The sequence below is a fragment of the Rhinopithecus roxellana genome, chromosome 4, assembly GCF_007565055.1.
Source record: "Rhinopithecus roxellana isolate Shanxi Qingling chromosome 4, ASM756505v1, whole genome shotgun sequence".
NCBI classification, from domain to species: Eukaryota; Metazoa; Chordata; class Mammalia; order Primates; family Cercopithecidae; genus Rhinopithecus; species Rhinopithecus roxellana.
The window spans coordinates 54,794,548-54,801,865 of NC_044552.1; the positions used below are offsets into that span (position 1 = coordinate 54,794,548).

The 7,318-nt window shown below is 38.3% G+C and overlaps 1 pseudogene; it reads left to right on the forward strand.

Annotated features, from left to right (window-relative positions):
- Positions 1 to 2,978: 2,978 nt before the first annotated feature.
- Positions 2,979 to 5,632, forward strand: LOC104671499 (annotated as a pseudogene).
- The last annotated feature ends 1,686 nt before the right edge of the window (positions 5,633 to 7,318 follow it).

Consider the following 7,318-nt stretch of genomic DNA (forward strand, 5'->3'; position numbering starts at 1 on the left):
CTGGAAGTATTTCTGGAAGTACACCATAGAGAAGTTCTTTAATTCTACCAATAATTTTGAAAACATGCAATTCCCGGTATAAAACTCTTTGCTGGTTAAAATAGCCAGAGCGTTTTCTGTTACACTGAGCCAATACACTATTTGATACCAAAAGACATTAGAAGCAACAGACCTCAAGTTGGTGATAAGAGATTTATTATTTGATCTGGTTAGATACGAAGGCAGTGAGGGGCAGGTTGCCATTAGACAGGACATATTTTTAATGCATGACTCCAATCATTAAAATATTAAGAACAAATCAAATGATGGTTGCTCTAACATATTACAATGGGCATAAGTTATACAAGGACTATAGAGTGAGGTAGTTCCAGAAACCACTATTGGAGAGAAAATGATAGAATCAGAGCTTTAAATTCTATACTCAAGGCTCTATACCAGAGATTTTCTATGACTATTCCTAAAATAATTTCTTATAGCCACTGGGTTTATGCAGATATTTCTCAGGTATAGAATATGATTTTTTTTTTTTTTTTTTTTGAGACGGAGTCTCGCTCTGTCTCCCAGGCTGGAGTGCAGTGGCCGGATCTCAGCTCACTGCAAGCTCCGCCTCCCGGGTTTACGCCATTTTCTCGCCTCAGCCTCCCGAGTAGCTGGGACTACAGGCGCCCGCCACATCGCCCGGCTAAGTTTTTGTATTTTTTTAGTAGAGACGGGGTTTCACCGTGTTAGCCAGGATGGTCTCGATCTCCTGACCTCGTGATCCACCCGTCTCGGCCTCCCAAAGTGCTGGGAGAATCTGATTTTTTTAATTTCTGGAATTTTAACATAGACTAGGTTTACAGTCTCAGTATGTTTCTTCTGAAAGTTAGGATTTGTTTGGAAAAAGTAAAACATTGTGATATGGAATACGGCATTTTGGAGGCTTCAAATATATCTCAGTGCCTCAAACTCCAAAATTTCCCAGAACTTTTTATATCAGTAGAATCCATCCCTCTTCATTGGTTTCATGACCTGGTTTCATTGGTTTTAAAGACTCTGCATTAAATTCGTGAGCTTATTATCTCGCAGGCAGACGCAAATTCTCATTTCTGATCCCTATCACCTCTCACTGTCCTCTTCTATAACTAGAGTCAGAATGCCCTACAATTGTAAATGTAAACCTCAGAGGAAAGGGTTACACATGAAAAACTTTGTAAAACTTTAAAAACTTATACCAGTCCAAATCTGCAAAGCTCGTGGTGCAATCGGCACTGAGGGTACTACACCAGGGAGAGGAAAACATGGCTAAATTTATTAATTTGGAGCTCTTACATAATGTTATACTCTGTGCTTGAGTAGCTGAGAGAAGCTTGGATTGTTGACTAAAAGTAGACTAAATGGGAGCTTGTACTGAATGACGTTTGGGATTCTAGAAATCATTATGTATAAGGTAGAGGAAGTAATCTAAATATTTAGGAAGAAAAGGCCCACACTTTTTTGTTTGTTTGTTTTTTCACCAAAACATCAAGAGATAAATTGACAAAGAAGGCACTACCTTTCTTAAGTAATTCTGTAGTGGCTGTTTTTTTCTAGACTTGAAAAGAAGAGAAAGGTAGGAGATGCTGCCAATAAAATTAACTCCTGATTACAATAAAGAAGTTAACTTAATTACTACAGACCAACTGAGCATGGTTACCAAGATACGATGCAAGAAATCAGAATGGTTTGAATTTAACCAAACTTTGAAGATAGTTAATCGATCATGCAATATCTAGGACTGAAAAAGATGGGGAGTCTACAAAGTTCTCTAATGGGAGAGTAGCCAGGGACACTTGGGGAAGACCCATTGCATATACATATACATATTTCAAATATTTCTCTTGTCCTTCTGCAAACCTGCAGCCAAAGTAATATTGAACTGGGTAAAGTGATAGACCCAGACTTTCATATAAAAATATATTATGAAATATATACATATATTTATATATAAATATGAAATATATACATGTATTTTTATATATATAAACCTTTTTTTCTGAAAATAAAAAGCTGATGAACAGTTTCAGAATGCCATTGAGGACGACCAGTAAGAGAAAAGTGAGGAAATTAAAGTATTCAGGTAGCTGGAGTTTTGGACCCAATCTACATTTTACAATGGGCCCGGTAGATCTGGAAAAAAGTTTCTGTGGTTATTTACTTAGCTGCTGAGTTAATATCAGGAATAAATATATTCAGCAACAGCATCACCACATTGCCTATTGAACTAGTAAAGGCTCTTACAGTAAAAAAATGGCCAGCTCCTAGAATATTCTATTTTTACTCAAAAAGTACATCAAAGTCAATATCTGATCCCTGGGGGGAACCAGAGAGATTAGTGGCACCATCAACATCTTAAAAGATGCATGTAAAAATAATATTTTTATATACTCACAGAAATTGACAATTTGACCTGTACAGAAGATAGGAAAATCTTGTAGGACAGTAGATTAAAATACACTTTATTAGGAGATGACTGCAATTGCAGATGCTATTTCACATGAGGCATATTTGGAAAACAAAGTAAATATAACTGATGATGTCTATACAACTTCGTGTGTATTTTTTCTCTGAGTTAATAAACATTTCACTACTTTATTTGCACAGCAGTATGCTTTCTTCATCCTGCTTTAGGGTTATAGCAACTTTCCAATTCTGCTAATTGTCTTGTGTAAGGAATGTAATCATTTTGCTATACTTCTGAGGATCATGTTTATCAATTATATGAAAATATCATGTTATAGTTCACTGATAAGGAGGATGTAGCAAGATGAGTTGATAAAACATATGAAAAAGAAAAAGGGTTTACAAGTAAATTCTATGCATGATATGTTGGGAATTGATAACTTTATAATTCAGTTTAAAAGTTGGCAAACTTTTTCTGTGAAGAATTAGATAGTAGCTTTTTCACAGTATGTTTGCTCCCAGCGCACTTGCTGCTAAAACCACCCCTAAAAGCCAAAATGGCAAAGGAAGAGATTCATAACAACATCATTGTTATTGGACACATAGATCTGGGAAAGTCCATGACTACTGGCCATCTGATCTCCAAATGTGATAGCATCAACAAAAGAACATTGAAAAATTTTAGAAGGCGGTTGCTGATGTGCGAAAGGGTTCCCTTAAATGTGTCTGTGTCTTGGATAAACTGAAAGCTGAGCATGAATGTGATATCACCATTGAAATCTCCTTGTGGAAATTTGAGATCAGAAACTCCTATGTCACTGTCATTGACACCCTAGGAAATGTAGACTTTATCAAAAACATGATCTCAGGCAAATTCGAAGCTGCTATCTCCAAGGATGAGCCAATCTGTGATCATGCCCTTCTTGGTTACACTGCGGGTGTGAAACAATAGTTGGCTTTAACAAAATGGATTTTACTGAGCCACCCTATAGCTAGGAGAGATATGAGGAGATCGTTAAGAAAGTCAGCACTTATATTAAGTAGACTGGCTAAAGGCCGGGTGCGGTGGCTCAAGCCACCTCAGTCTTGAGGTGGCTCAAGCTCAAGACTGGGAGAAGCAGACCCACCAGTCAATCTGGGTGGGCACGATCTAATCAGCTGCCAGCATGACTAGAATCCCAGCACTTTGGGAGGCCGAGACGGGTGGATCACGAGGTCAGGAGATCGAGACCATCCTGGCTAACACTGGTGAAACCCCGTCTCTACTAAAAAATACAAAAAACTAGCCGGGCGAGGTGGCGGGCGCCTGTAGTCCCAGCTACTCGGGAGGCTGAGGCAGGAGAATGGCAGTAAACCCGGGAGGCGGAGTTTGCAGTGAGCTGAGAACCGGCCACTGCACTCCAGGCCTGGACGACAGAGCGAAACTCTGTCTCAAAAAAAAAAAAAAAAAAAAAAAGAAGACTGGTTACAAACTTGACATAGTTAATTGTGTTAATTTCTGGTTGGAATGTTAATAACGTGCTGGAACTGTGACGGTTAATATTGAGTGTCAACTTGATTGGATTGAAGGATGCAAAGTGTTGTTCTGGGTGTGTCCATGGGGGTGTTGCTAAAAGAGATTAACATTTGAGTCAAGAGACTGGGAGAAGCAGACCCACCCTCAATCTGGGTGGGCACGATCTAATCAGCTGCCAGCATGACTAGAATAAAAGCAGACAGAGAAACGTGAAAGGACTAGACTGGCTAAGTCTTCTGGGCTCCATCTTTCTGCCATGATTGATGCTTCCTGCCCTCTAACATCAGACTCCAAGTTCTTCAGCTTTTGAAATCTTGGACCTACACCAGTGGTTTGCAGGGGCTCTTGAGCCTTCAGTCACAGAGTGAGACTGAAGGCTGCACTGTCAGCTTTCCTACTTTTGAGGTTTTGGGACTTGAATTGGCTTCCTTGCTCCTCAGTTTGCAAGTGGCCTTTTGTGGAACTTCACCCTGTGATTGTGTGAGTCAACACTCCTTAATAAACTCCCTTTCATATACATCTACATTAGTCCATTTTCATACCACTGGGTGAGGACATACCCAAGACTAGGAAATTTACAAAAGAGAGTTTTAATGGACTTACAGTTCCAAGTGACTGGGAGGCCTTACAATCACAGTGGAAAGCAGGGAGGAGCAAGCCATGTCTTACATTGATGGCAGCAGGCAAAGAGAGACAGCTTGTGCAGGAAAACTCCCCGTTATAAAACCATCAGATCTCATGAGACCCACTCACCATCACTGAGAACAGCATGGGAAAGACCCACCCCCATGATTCAACCACTTCCCACCAGGTCCCACCCATAACATGTGAGAATTCAAGATGAGATTTGGGTGGGGACACAGCAAAACCACATAAACATCTATCCTATTAGTTCTGTCCATCTAGAGAACCCTGACTAATATGAGAACCAAGTGCTCACATCTTGTTTCAAGGGACGGAGAGTAACCTATAAAGATGTCAATTCCAGTGGAACCACACTGCCTGAAGCTCTTGACTACCAACTCATACAACTAACAAACCCTTCTATCTGCCTCTCCAGGATGTCTACAAAATTGGTGGTACTGATATTGTCCCTGTGGGCTGAGTGGAGACATATTCTCAAGGCCAGCATGGTGGTCATCTTTGCTCCAGTCAATGTTACAACTGAAGTAAAGTCTGCTAAACTGCAACATGAAGTTTTGAGTGAAGTTCTTTCTGGGGAAAATATGGGCTTCAATGTCAAGAATGTGTCTGTCAAATATATTTGTTGTGACAATGTTGCTGGTGGCAGCAAAAATGACCCACAAATGGAAGCAGCTGCATTCACTGCTCAGGTGATTATCCTGAACCAGCCAGACCAAATCATTGGTGGCTATGTCCCTGTACTGGATTGCCACCCAGCTCACATTGTTTGCAAGTCTGCTGAGCTGAACGAAAAGATTGAATATTATTCTGGTAATAAGCTGGAAGACTGGCCTTAAGTTCTTGAAATCTGATGGTGCTGCCATTGTTGATATGGTTTCTGACAAGCCCACATGTGTTGACAGCCTCTCTGATGATTCTCCTCTGGGTCGTTTTTCTGTTCATGATATGAGATGGACAGTTACTACTGGTGTCATCAAAGCAGTGGACAAGAAAGCTGCTGAAGCTGGCAAAGTCACCAAGTCTATCCAGAAGCCTCAGAAGGCTAAATGAATATTATCCCTAATACCTACCACCCCAACCTTAATCAGTGGTAAAAGAATGACCTCAGAACTTTTTGTTTCAATTGGCCATTTAAGTTTAGCAGTACAAGATTGGTTAATGATAGCAATGTGTCGTAAAATCTTCAGAAGGAAAGGAGAATGTTTTGCGGGCCCAATATTTCTTTCTTTCTTTTTTTTTTTTTTTAATGTGTGGTAGTTTTAAGTTATTAGTTTTTAAAATCAGTGCTTTTTTTTTTTTTGGAGACAGAGTCTCACACTGTTGCCTAGGGTGGAGTGCAGTGGCGTGATCTTGACTCACGACTCACTGCAACCTCTGCCTCCAGGGTTCAAGCAATTCTCCTGCCTCAGCCTCCCAAGTAGCTGAGATTACAGATGCCCTAAAAGCAGTACTTTTTAATGAAAACAACCAAAAACCTGTCACAGTATTTTGAGATCTGTTAAAACTAAGTTTAATGAGAAAAAAAAGAGTCAGATAGTAATACTAACTTTTGTAGGCCAGGAGACTAAATCAAGAATACTAGATAATCTATTAGTATTAAATAACTAATGTAACAAGAGAGAAAACAAATGTCCATTTTTATTGGTGAAATTAAAAAATAATATAACTGAGTACATATTTTGTAACACAGTTAAGTAAGAAAAAGAGTGAAATTTTATTTTATTTTGGGGAGCACATATTATTTTGCTTATTTGGTGATCAAAATTAGTGGTTCATATTTCAAAATTGATTAAAAATATTCATCTGTTCATAATAATGTGTAATAAGAATTGGTGTATTTCATCTTTGAAAGTATTTTTCTGTACAAATGGTTACTGCCAAATACTGATATAAATCTATGAGCATATGATTTTAATTGAGCATATTCAATGCTTGGGAGGCATTTATATATTTCTATTAGATTTTTCTCTTGATACTTACCATTTAGCATGTCATTTTATTGCAAAGAGAGACAGCTTGTGCAGGAAAACTTCCCCTTATAAAACCATCAGATCTCATGAGACCCACTCACCTTTATCATTTCTAATTGAAGGTTAAGTGGAAGCTCTGCAATTGCTCAGTCAAGTGGATTCTGAAATACAGATATTTCCTTTGCATTTATATAGAGGTTCCCAAGACACTGCTGGAACTGTAGTTTGATCTTGTAAAATATACCCAATGGATTTCTCACTTTTAAAAATTTGATAGCATAGTCAAGTATATAAAGTAGTTTAACATTACATGTGATTCCAACATTTAGTTGTCATTCAAATAACTTTACCATAAGTTTTGCATACATGTTGTTTTGGCTTGAAATTTTAGGTTTAATTCATTAAGAAAAATAAATATGTAATGAAACTAAATTCCAAAGCCAGTCAGTGTTCAGTTGAAGGGATTTCTTTTCATTTATAAAGAAATTTGTTCTGGGCTTGAACCAAAAATGCAATAAAAGTTTAAGCCACCAGGATGTTGTACGTTAGGGCATGTTAGGATATTTAACTTCTATTTCTGACAAAAATTCTTGGAAACTGGTGATAGTTAAGTTCTCAAAAGTAATGAAGTTCACTGTTGACACTACATGAAAAAGCCAAGTGTTTTCTGCAATGTACTTGCTGATGAATTCAATGAATAACCATTGGCTTTAAACATCTTACATTTTTACAACTTTATAATTTGTCCAAGTGAACACTTTTAGCT